Below are 12,581 nucleotides of genomic sequence, written 5' to 3'. Positions count from 1 at the left end.
CCCCCCCCCCCCCGTCTTTTCCCCATCCTTTACCCGTTATTGTCCGCTCTCTCCACCTCGTTACTGTACATCTGAGCCGGAAGGGTCTCTAAGCTCTGTCTTCCCGTCGCTACGTGAAAAGACAAATTAGATGTAATAAGATTTGTTGACTGTATACATTATTATATATATATACATCGATCACGCGCATCACCGGCATATAAACACACATCCCCCACACGGTCAGTCCACCACCACCACCACCACCACCACCACCACACTACCATCGAACACGGAGAGAGAGAACACACACGAGACGATGGCCGCCGCTGCGTCAAGATGGTCCACGATGGATCGCCAATGCTAAGATCGCGACCAACGCGACCGGTCAACCGGTTGATCCCCGCGCTCGTGCGATACTAGGATTCGCGCTTGTCCTCACCTCCGGCAAGTAGTAGTGGCTCGACACACGGGGAACTCGACACTATCTGCGATGCGAAGCGATTCTCGGCCGTTCTGATCGTTTTCAAGGTTGTAAGTTTGCGTCGGGAAGAAACGGGCACTCCGTCAGGATTATTTTTAACCGTTTCTTTTTCATTGATCCTTACGCTAAAATTATGGAGTATTGTATCAACGTGTCATCGACGGGTGGGGGCAGTCTCGAGGCTTCGGTTTATATTTGTTTGCTTTACCTGCGTTTATCGTAACTTTTTGCAACATTAATTCGTTGGGACGGAAAATTGGTTGTAACCGATTCTGATATTTCGATTCCGATGGACGCACAGTTCCTTTTTTGTCTCAAGCGACGTGGCATTTACGACGGTGATAATAATTTCTTGTTTTTGTATCGGGTTGTGTTTAATTCGTCGGTTGTATTTAATTAATCGTCATTACTGCCACGCTCAAGCGGACGAGAGTAAAAGGTCAGGCTTAGGTTCACCGATTCATGCGCGCGCTGCGAATCTTAGGAAGAAAATCGTTCCGCAGTTTAGACACGCGTGAAAAGCGGCGTACGTAGAACGCAGTCTTTAGTGGGACAACTTCAACCATAAGCGGCTCTTGTCTTCCTACTTGCGACTTTCTATTAGAATTTTATGTTTATGTGAAAGATTGTGAACGTCGTTGCGTCATAACCAACATGAAACAGTCGACCAATCAACGAAGTAGCTCCTTCCGGCATTCGGTCTTAAGGCTTCGGCTCTCGCGTTAACTCAGTTCGTCGTATACACGTAGTTTAAATAAAAAAAAAAGATAAATAAAATAGAGTAAAATAAAATTTTAAAAAATTAAAAAAAAAGTGTACTTAGGCATAAGTAATCAGCACAAAGGCCTCGTCGGTAAAGCGTTTTAGAATACAATCGATCTTCGCGACGCTACGATTTAACGTTCTCTGTTTGGCTACGCGCCAACTTTTCCACGCGCCATCGCGCTCTTTAATATTCGATATTCAATGCACACAACGATAACCGTAACAATTGCCATCGAGATGCGCAGAGAAAATCCGCTTTTAATGATAATCGAGCGAGCCCGCTTGACTTTTTTTTTTATCGTTACAAAAATATTCGAGTCGAATGAAAATGGAAGGGAAAAGAGAAAACAAGTCATAAATAGTCGAGGACGATTCTCGTGGAAACTAAATTCGAAATGAAGAGAAACGTAACGTGGGAAGCCCCAATTATTAGGAAGCAGTTGTAATTATCGAAAGGATCATCTGGAACGTCCGACATTATCGGTCAGTGCGCGAAAGTGCGTCGATACTCTGCGTAGCGCTCGAGGAAGCCGCGGGAATTAGCGCGGCCGAAGTGTGAGACTCGAATTAAACAACTTCGGGAATTACCCGTTTCGCTTGATTAATTTAATTAATTAAATCCGACGTTGAAATCGACGCGCGAGAGCGGGTGACGCGGGGTGAAAACTCGCGCGCGCGTTGGAAGCCCCCATGGGCCCCGATCTGCTTGATCATTCGAGGAATGTCTCGCGTTTCATTCCCCGACGCGGACTCGTAATTTCGAGCCGGTCGTGTCAATCGAGCATTGACCATCCATAATAGCCCGTTGTGTCGCAGCGTTGCCGCCGATATCGCGAGTCGTGGAGAACGAGATCTATTTACACCAGACGACACGCCCGCACGACACACTCACGTGCACACACACACACACACACACACACACACAAGCGACGAAGAAATACGTGGTAACGTGCGATAATAGCGTCTGATGGCGTGTGCTCTTATCACGCGTTTGAATTTCCTCCGTCTCACCCAAGACGACGATATCCTCCTACCGCACACGTTAAATGTATCGCGACATCGCAGACCCCCGCGGCCTTCATCTTCGCGACCCCTCCTTCCGCACATCGTGTATATATATATATTTATCCAGATTAAGGGATTAAGGGATTTCGAGGCGGAATACGATCTGGGACCTCTGTATATATCCATCGGTGTCATCGGGTACGCGATATGCGCTTCATGTGTGTACGTAAGAAAAGAAAAATATCTAATAGAATATCTATAAGGAATAAGAACTACTTCTCAAGCCGAGCTCTGATCGCGTCGTTCATCGAGGAAGGGACATGAGATAACGTTTAAGATCATCCCTCGAAACGTGACGGAGAGCATTCCGCGTCGGACAATATTAGGACACGAGAGCCTTGTGTGTACACACGCGATATACACGTCCTCAAAAAAAAACACACACACACACACACACATACACTTGAACACATGCGTAGACACGCTCCAAAAAAAAATGTGGTTACTCTTAAAAACGAAAAGGAAAAAAAAATAACGATGTAATGTGTATATTAATACTGTATGTCGTACGCTCTAATGTTGTTTGAAGAGTTATTTGCGAGTCAATTATCTGTGCCTAGCAGCCCTGTGCACCCTATCAAATGTACCACCGTTCAGATGAAAGAAACCAAAAACGCAAAATGGCGAAAGATAGAAAGAGAGAGAGAAAGAGAGAGAGAGAGAGAGAGAGAAAAATGATGGATATATATACGGTGACGGTGACGACGATGACGACGATAACGACGACGACGACGACGACAAATTCATGCCAACACGATGAAGAGGGGAAAGAGAGATGATAGAAAGAGATAAGAGAAACACAGAGAACGAAAGAGATATATTAGTATCGAGCAGAACACACGACACGACACGTGCGTCTCTCACAAATTGCACCCTGTATACATAGTTCGCACAATGATCTGTTCCTATTTTGGAATCAGTTTTTTCGGATTTGCCAAGAATGTATATCTACAGATTCTATATGAGAATATATATAGAAAAAAAAAAGAAAAAAAAACTGGACATGAAATATAAAGTATTGAAATCTAGTTCTGGAATTGTTAACCCTCACGACCAAAGCGGATCCAAGCGCGATTTACCGAGGGGGTGCGCCCGATTAATTGCACGAACCCCTCGTGCAGCCTAAGGTAGCGCTTTCGTTTTGCTTTCCCCGCGATCGGACAACGTGGATGTGCGATCTCTGCTCATGTTTGTGCATCGAGAAATAGAGATTAGCTCCACTCGAATGGTTGTTACTTTTCGCGAGAAAGAGTGCGTGTGTATGTGTGCGCGCGCGCGCGCGTGTGTACATGTGCATGTGTGCGTGTGAAAGAGGGGAGAGGCTGAGAGCGGAAGTGCGTGAGACGCGCGCGTGACGGTGACAATCGCTTAATAAGGTAGAATGAAAGAGAGTGACATCTGAGGGAGAGCCGCTTCTATAAATTGACGAAAGACCGACACTTTACGTTCTTCTCCATTGGTCAGGATGCGGTTCTGTGCGAATTTTTTAACAGTATGACGTCAAAATGTATCAGCAATTATAAGTCGGATGATGCGTTTTGAAGTGCGAAATGACGATTGCAAAAGGTCAGTGCCGGACACTCGAGCTCCGATTTCAGCGAAATATCCAATATCTGGTCGTCCGATCGCCTTTTTAACGGATGTCTTCACCGGTGTCGTTTCACCCTCGCGTGGCGAATACGAACACACGATATCTCGAGTCTCGAAGTGAAGAAAGAAAAATGGCCGGACGATTCAGCGGAATTAGCGTTTGTAAAAGTACGTAAAGGCAGGAACAGGGAGGTAACGTCGACGCAAACAACGCGCGGCAACACACGCAAGTATATATATATATTCCGTATTCTTTCACGGTGAGCGTTTGCCGCCGATCGAAGGAAAAACAAGAGAGAGAGAGAGAGAGAGAGAGAAAGAGAGAGAAATCTCGTAAAAGAAAAGAAAGACCGAACGACACTCGAAATCTCGCATGTACACGAGCTTTGCGACTCGATACTCTGCTCGCAACCAAGTTAAATAGATATAGATATATATACATACACACACACACAACACACACACACACACATATATATATGTATAATATTATATATACCGTCACACACTGAACACAACAGCACAACCACCACCAACCACCACCATCACTATCACGACCCACGTACACATATATATATATATATATATATATATATATGTATGTATATATATACATATATATATATATGCATCTCTATATTATATAAACGTATATTACATTTACGAATACGCGCGAAAAGAAACTCCTCACTCACTCTTATGTGACTTACACTGGTGTACACGCTGTAGGACGTATGTGAGACGCCTGTATGTGTGTCTAGAGATGCGGGAATTACATGCTGCTTCTTCAAGTACTCTCTGTTCGTTGAAGTACACACGGAACGATCACGCCGCTTCTCGTCCGTTCGCGCGGATTCATGTGATTTTACGCCGCTAATTACGCCGCTCTCGTGTCGTAAGAACGCGCTTGTTGGTCGTGTCGTTGTCGTGTCGAAGGGCCGATACGCGTTTGAAAAGTGAGACGCGTCGCGCTTTTTCGCCGTTTCCGACGCGGTCGCGCGATCTCTTTCATCCTTCGAGTGTGCGCTCGCCGAGGCAGGGGATACTTTCGTATCGAATCGTAAGCCGTTTGTGGCTTTACGACGTAACGAACGACTGTTGTCGGTCATTTTTCGAGTCCACGCGGCTCCAAGATTACGGCAACCGTCCGCGAGTAATGAAAGTTGTCTCATTGATCGCGCGACGTTTAGTCGCGTTTTGCCGTAAATTCGCGCGGTGCGCACGGCGTAGGATGAAAGGCGACGAAACTCCTCGGATGTTTTAGTTTCCCTGAGATGTTTTTCCGTTTAAAAGCGGTCGTTAGATGCAGACGCATCTCGAGCGGTCGGCAGAGACGAAGCAGCGGGCGTGAATCGGTTAAACATTAATCCCGGAAATACCAAGTCTTCTCTCCTTTACACGCACTACAAAGAGACATATCTTCTCGTCCGTGATTATTCTGAAAAAAATAAAACGAGACGTCGTGAGACGAACTTTGCCGTAGAAACGCGAAACAGTCCAAGTTAAAGAGAGCGGTATCGAGAGAAACACAGAGAGAGAGAGAGAGAGAGAGAGAGAGAGAGAGAGGGACAGAAAGAAAGAAGGAGAAAGAGAGGGAGAGAGGAAGAGAGAGAGAGAAAAGGCAGGAAAAGATATAGCGTTGCGATGATGAAACATAAACCGGGAATCTTAATTCGCGCTTTCCCCGACAATTTTTACGCGAGCTTGGTATTTCGAGGATCGATAAGAGGAGCGACAGACATGCCGGAGGTCACAGTTAGGGAAAGAGAAACAAGAAGGAGAGGATAGGAATGGAGTAAAAAAAGATGAGAAAAAAAGTAAAAAAAAAGAAAAATTATATACACTCATCGAGCGTTCGCTAGTAAAAGACATGGTAGGCTATTATTATCGCTAAATAGTCGCGTAGCCGATAGTGATGTAGTTTATCCTTTAGAGTTATTTTAAGTTCTTAATTATATGGACAAGGAAGAGAGAAAATGAGAAAAAAAGGGAAAAAAAAGAAAAAAAAAAGTGGTTACTATAAAGCTATCGTATCACATTACACACTGTAACACGTCGATTATAATGACAAGAATATTTACCTGTGCATATTGACATATTATGAAGTCACATCATTAAAACATATACTACTCAATATATCCAGCGTCAGCGACTCGATTCATTGACACCCACACCATATACCATGCATATATGTCGATAACTCGGAAGTAGAACGACCGAAATCTCGTGAGTCGAGATCTGCTCGTCCCCGCCCGAGAGACTCTCATCTCCCGTAATCTTCATCTCGATAACGCGGTAATCTGTTCCGAAGTATAATTAATAATTGACCACGGTTAGCCCAGAGAGAGAGAGAGAGAGAGAGAGACGGAAAAATGGGGAAATTAATTCTTACGTTCCGTCACAAGATTCCCGAGATTATATCGCGCCTCTCTCACGCGCGAAATTCTTAATCGATTCCAAGATTCGGCCGGGAATATTTAATCGCACCGTATCTCTCTTCACACCCGCAACTTTTTGTATTAAATAACTCCGTTAACGCGCAGGTACGCGAAAGTTTCTTTCTCCGGTGGCTGTTTAACGCCCGACGCTCGGCTGAAATTTTTAAATTCCAAGACGGGAATTCCATTCCGCTGGCGAAATCCGGAAATCCGGAAGGATGAACCCGTGCCCCGGCTGGAACGTAAGCGCGGAATATGATTAACGACGGTCGCACTGCTTCCGAGGTATCCACCAAAGTGAGCGAACAGGCGCCCGGTGGGGCGAGTCGGATTGAAATATTGAAAACTCGCATTCGCCGCCGACTCACTTCGACATACTTCAAACTTACTCCACCGATACTCATGCATCTATACTACTCTCTCTCTCTACTACTACTTACTGCGAGTGGAACTGCGAGTTTTTCCCCACTTTACTCCGATTCGCACCGCCCGAACCTGTTCACTGCACCGGTCTAACCCTATATACTATATACCTACTCAGAGACTACATTTCGCGGCGATCGTCACACCACGCCGGGTGTGTGTCACACCACGTGCCTCAACACTTATTCATCAGGACTCTCCCGCGCCCCCTCTCTCAGCCCTCGCGCATCCATGTGTGCGGGGGTTGGTGATCGCGCACGAGAGCACCCCGGTTACTAAATGTTACGGCACGTGCGCATACCCGGTGTGCCGTAGTCGTCGCGAAAAAAAAAAAGATAAACGGCGATCGTGAGGAAGGTTCGCCGACGGGGACCAACGTCAGATGTTATACGCACAAGTTGTCAGAACTGGAACTACACTGGTAGTTCCTTTTTCACGGTACAGTTTTCAATCTCACGGTCTTCAACCGTGAGCTTTTGAAAATCTGTCGGGAAATATACATTAAATTGCACTGTTGCGCGAATCTGTCCCCCGTGAGACGCTAAATAAATCATATTTTAATAATAACAGCAATGAATATTGAAGAATGCATATACATACGTATAACACCTGCCGGACCCCCGATTCTACACGGTAATGATATACAGTTACATTTACCTCGCGCGTTTGCGCAAAACAAAACGACTCGTATACATTATCGTTATGTTTCGTCGGGGGAATTTTGCACGGTGACGACCTTTCAGCATATACGTTCTCTCTCGTATGCTTATTTACGAAACTTGAACCACTCCACGTTCAAAGAAATCAACGCATGCTCTACACACGTTATATACCCCTCTCGTAAATGCGTATATACGACGACCGTTCGACAACGTTTATACGAGTTACTCTCACGTTTTACAATTACACGTGACATTATTCACATTATCAGTCAACGTTTCCAGTATCACGCGTGCGATTTCGTTTCCTCTCATCAGAAATAACCTTGTTACGACGAGCCTGAGATGAGTCGTAATTGTTCAGAAAACATATTTTTTTTTGTTAAAATTTATTTAATTTTTTTTTTTAAGATTGATCCACGTGATTTACAAAGGATGATGGGTAAAATAAGCCGATTTCGGCCTCCGAAATAGTAAATGGAAAGAGTGTTTTTTTGTAGTTTTTAAGCTGCTGAGTTTCGTTGTGACGTTTTGAGAAATTTCAATTTGTCGGGAAAGCATTAAAATCAACATATGAAGCTATTAATCGAGACGGCCGATTTGTGCTACGTTTTGCGAGAAAAGACCTGCCGCGCGATTATGTAAAATCCAGCCAAGCGTACGCTTCGCGTCGCGACTGTCGGGGAGATTCACGAACAAACGCGAAAGTTTGGCATAACCCCGGGCCGGAAATTTTAGTTCTACGTTGCATTAATACTGCAAGTTCCGCCGAACTTAAAGGGCCAATGGAGAATTTCGAGATCAGAACACCGCACAGACTGTTGTTTGCTCTACCTCGACGATTACTCACCGCATTCTCCCTGTTGAATTTCAAAAATAGAAACTTGTTTATCATTTTTTTAATATTCCACTATCTCAATATTCCGCCTGCATTTAATGTTTACTTTTAATTTCAATCAGCGATATATTAATTATTACTAAATTTACTCAGATGCGGGCAGACTATGTGAGAGAGGCGAACGAATATTAAATAATCCAATAAAGGTTGATGGTTGTGGGTAAATCGGAATTAAACGATGCGTGAAATATCGGGACCTAAATAAAATCTCTCGATTCACGGTTCGTCGAATGTCCTCTGAAATTCGGAAATATCGTATAATAAGTATGTTCGCACATATAGGGAAGTGTGCGAGATATCACCGTCTTAATGTTCCACGTTCTCCGCGTCCTGGTTTCCTGATCCAACGTCTCGGCTTGCGGCTTCGGCACTTCCGACACCCACACGTGGCACTGACACCGGCATTCGCGTAGCTACGATTCGGTCGTGTTAATTAACGGCTGTGCCAACGATAATCCCGTCAGAAGCCGACCAGAAGGTCGAATATTATATAATTATTTAATAGGAGAATTATAAATAATGCGCCGGTGCATTTCTTCTGGTACGTAGTTCGTCGGTTTCAAATGTACGTAACAGTTCGATCGCAAGGAAAACGAGATGCGCGAGAATATCAGAATAATGGGCAAGAAGGATTACGTCATCCCTCACTAGTCGCTGTTAAACGGCCGAGACAGCACAATAGCACAAACAAAACATTCCGAAGCTTCAAGGAGGTCGAACTTACTTTCATCTGTTACGAACTTTCCCGAGTGTTTCCATTGCATTACGTACCGAGGAATACATGTATAGTACATTGTACGGTTACCCGAGTTGAAATTTTAGTCCTGCATTAAGGCCTGTTTTCTAATTTATTTGTTAACATATAGGTATTTGTTAACATATAGGTTCAAGCTTGACCTGGTGATAACGTAAGAATTACGTTTCTTCCATTTACAATTAATCGTTGAACTTTAAAAATTATCACTCAAAAACCGGTCAGTTTAACGATTGACCGTGAATGGAAAAACACAATTTCTTGCGTTATCATCAGTTTAAAGTTAAACCGTAAGTTAATCGGAAAATGAAAAAACCGGGCCTGAGTCCAGTTTAGTTTGCTGATTCTTCAAAAGTTTTCCGTTGTGTTCCTTTAATGCTGCAAATGGAAAATTTTGGAGATTTAATATGGAAGTCAAATTTTCATTTGGATATTGCGCTCCTGTCGGTCGATTGAATATTTCGTCGGCTTCCAAAATATTCATCATGTTGCCGTTGGCGTCGCGTTAATTAATCTGTTTTTCCGATCGAATTGAATTTACGTATCAATATCAATACCACGGCCGATTAACGGAGGACAGGACGTGGACAATTAAGACGGAGGTTAAGACGTCAGCAGTGATTCGTCATATATTTCCAGAGATACCAAATCATTTATTATGCAAGAGCTTTCCGATTTTAACGAGCGTTCGACGAACTGATCGAAAATGAAGAGATGATCGGGTCGAAATTCCGATAGGTATTTATAATCCACCATCACTTAATAGGTAATTTCCATGAATCTCTGATTGCCCGTGAATTTGTATCGTTATTTCATAACGCTGTGGAAAACATTGACACAAACTGAAGAATTATTCATGAATACGAGACTGCAAAATTAATTAGATTCTCAATGGAAAATATCGCAATAATTCGTGTCTGTAAATATTGACCTTGCAAGTGCTGATTTTCACATTCGATAATATATTCTTTGGGCCGCGATATCGGTTACAATGTCAATGCTTCCTTCTCATTCCTGTTTAGTCTGGTTATTCAGCATTAATTCAAATTTAAATCTCGATTAATAAACGCAGTGTTATTATCGGACGTATAATTGTTATCTTCGCCTTTACAGCTTTTTCCTGATCAGCTCTTTTAAGAGCTTCAAATTTCAGGCGAGACTCCTGACGCCAAGTGGAAAAAGAAAGAGATTAGACGAATACAAATTTGTTACTTCTCTCTTTCGCCCATTTACCCATTAATCTTTATTAAATTGATATTTGAGGCTTTCGCGGCGTGTGGAATAGTAGTTGTTTAGGTTTTCGCGTTGGAGCCGCGTTTTTGTCAAACTGTTTCCAACGTTTCGTGAACATTCCAGTTCACGTTTCATCGAAGAAAGGAGAGCATACTGCATAGTGTTAGATTATTCTTCTCTCTGATGCAGCGAACTGATGAACTGTTCACGTGAAACGTTGGGAACGACTCGACAAAAACGCAGCTCCAATCCGGGAGCCAAAACAAACTATATTAAATCATTTAAATATAATATTATATAAAAAAAGAATATAAAAATATAATTAAAATATATTTTTTATTTCACACATACACACATACGTATGTACCTTAACAGCAATTAAAAAAGTTGTAATTAATACATCGCTGATTGAAACTAAGAATAACAAAATTAAATAGAGGTAGACTATTGAGAAGCAATCAGATACAAAATAATTCTGTGTGCGTAAAATAAGTCTTTTTAAGACTCCCAACATGAAAGAAACAGCAGTAAGTGTTGTCGATCATCTCAAGGTAGGTCTGTAGCTTGTTACAATGTTGCAGCTCGCCGATTCTCCATTGGTCCATCTCGCCTGGCGGGATTTGCGGGATTGACGGGGTTAGGGAGGAAGAAAATTCGGGCAGTAGCGCGATAAATCGCGGCCGATAAGGCGCGCAACGAACGCGTGTTCTGCTCGGTCGCAATTTCCGCGAACGACGATCGGCCCGGCGTAATTACCGCGGCTCTCTCTCTCGCAGATTCGCGTTCCCACTCTTCCGCGTATGAGATTTACGCACCGGAATACCGCGCGCATGGGCGCTCAACGGGATCTCGCTGACGTGTCCCGGCTTGGATCGTGCACGGAGAGTTCGATTACGCCGACGTATCCGTTCATCCCGCCGCTCCCGAGAGCGCATTTCACGAGTGACACGTGGGTGGGCGGATTCTAATGCGAAACCGGGCGCTTTATCGGCGCGAAAATCCACTGCCACGTGCGCGAAACCGAGCCGAAAGCGGCGGAGACGCCTGCGATGGATAAACTTTGGCCGCGTTCAGCGGAAAGAAAGCTGCTCAGTCAGCGTGATCATCATTTGTGACTGGAATCTTTTGGATTCTTAGAATCCAAAATGTCATAACCTCCGATTAACTCAACCCGAGTCGACATTTAGTTGTACTAAATTGAGTTTTCAAATTGTATTTTTCTGATGCGTACTGACATATATGATCATATATGTAACCACATACATGGGCAAAGTTCATATATGATTTTATATAATTATATATAATCGTGTATAATATCATTTTTTCCCGGGTAATCAATCACAGTTGACATTTAACCGGTCAGTTAAGTTAACCGGAGGTTGTGAAACTGGTAGACCTTAGTAGATCCAGGAGGACGTACCAATCAGGAGCCAACGGTCATTAAGCGCTCACCGAGCTGCTTTTTCCGTTGAACACAACTGTGGCTGATCTATCCGCCTTGATGTGCGCGAAAACGATATCTGAGCGAGAAGGAGAAATGAACGTAAAGAGTAGCGTAACGCGACCGGTGTAACGTAATCCGTCACGTACCTCGTTCTCCCTTTTCATTTCTCCCTCGAGTGTCGCACAATGGTCTATTCCGCAGTCGAGTCATTCAATCCCCCGTGACGTCCTTCTTTCCTCGCGAAGGAACGTATAATAAGGATTTCTTTTTTTCTTTTTATCGCATCTCGTTAAGAGGGAGCTCGGTTTCGGATTAACATTTCTGGCGAAACGACGGCGTTTGTGTCGAAATCGGAAAGACTCGGAGCTACTCTTCATACCGGATGGATCGATATGTATTTACGACCGACACATCCCTATAAGCGTGTAATATTATTTAATATTAAGTAATATTCTCGGCATATTCTTGGGATATTAGACGCAATATTCTAATAATATTCTAGTAATATTATTTAATATTAAGTAATATTTCCGGAATATTAATGGATGGTTATATGTCTACTTCTAATAATATTGGAAAAATAATATTATTTAATGTTATTGTTATATTATATATTTTTTTAAATATTCAACTCTATGTATAGTTTTTTATTTTAAATGTATTGCAATACCAATTGTTTTATTATATAAATAAAGTCGAAGTAATTTTGTATAAAAATACGTTTCATACTAAACAAAATTATATATTTTCCTATATTATTATTATTTTATTCTTTTTTAATATTCTAAGAATATTTTTATAATATGCCAACAATATCATGTGAAGCGGACATATAACATCAATAGAACA

Source organism: Dinoponera quadriceps, unplaced genomic scaffold (genome assembly GCF_001313825.1).
Source record: "Dinoponera quadriceps isolate SergipeBrazil2010 unplaced genomic scaffold, ASM131382v1 scaffold248, whole genome shotgun sequence".
Taxonomy (NCBI): Eukaryota; Metazoa; Arthropoda; class Insecta; order Hymenoptera; family Formicidae; genus Dinoponera; species Dinoponera quadriceps.
The sequence above is the reverse complement of the archived record's forward strand: the minus strand, read 5'-3'. Positions refer to the sequence as shown.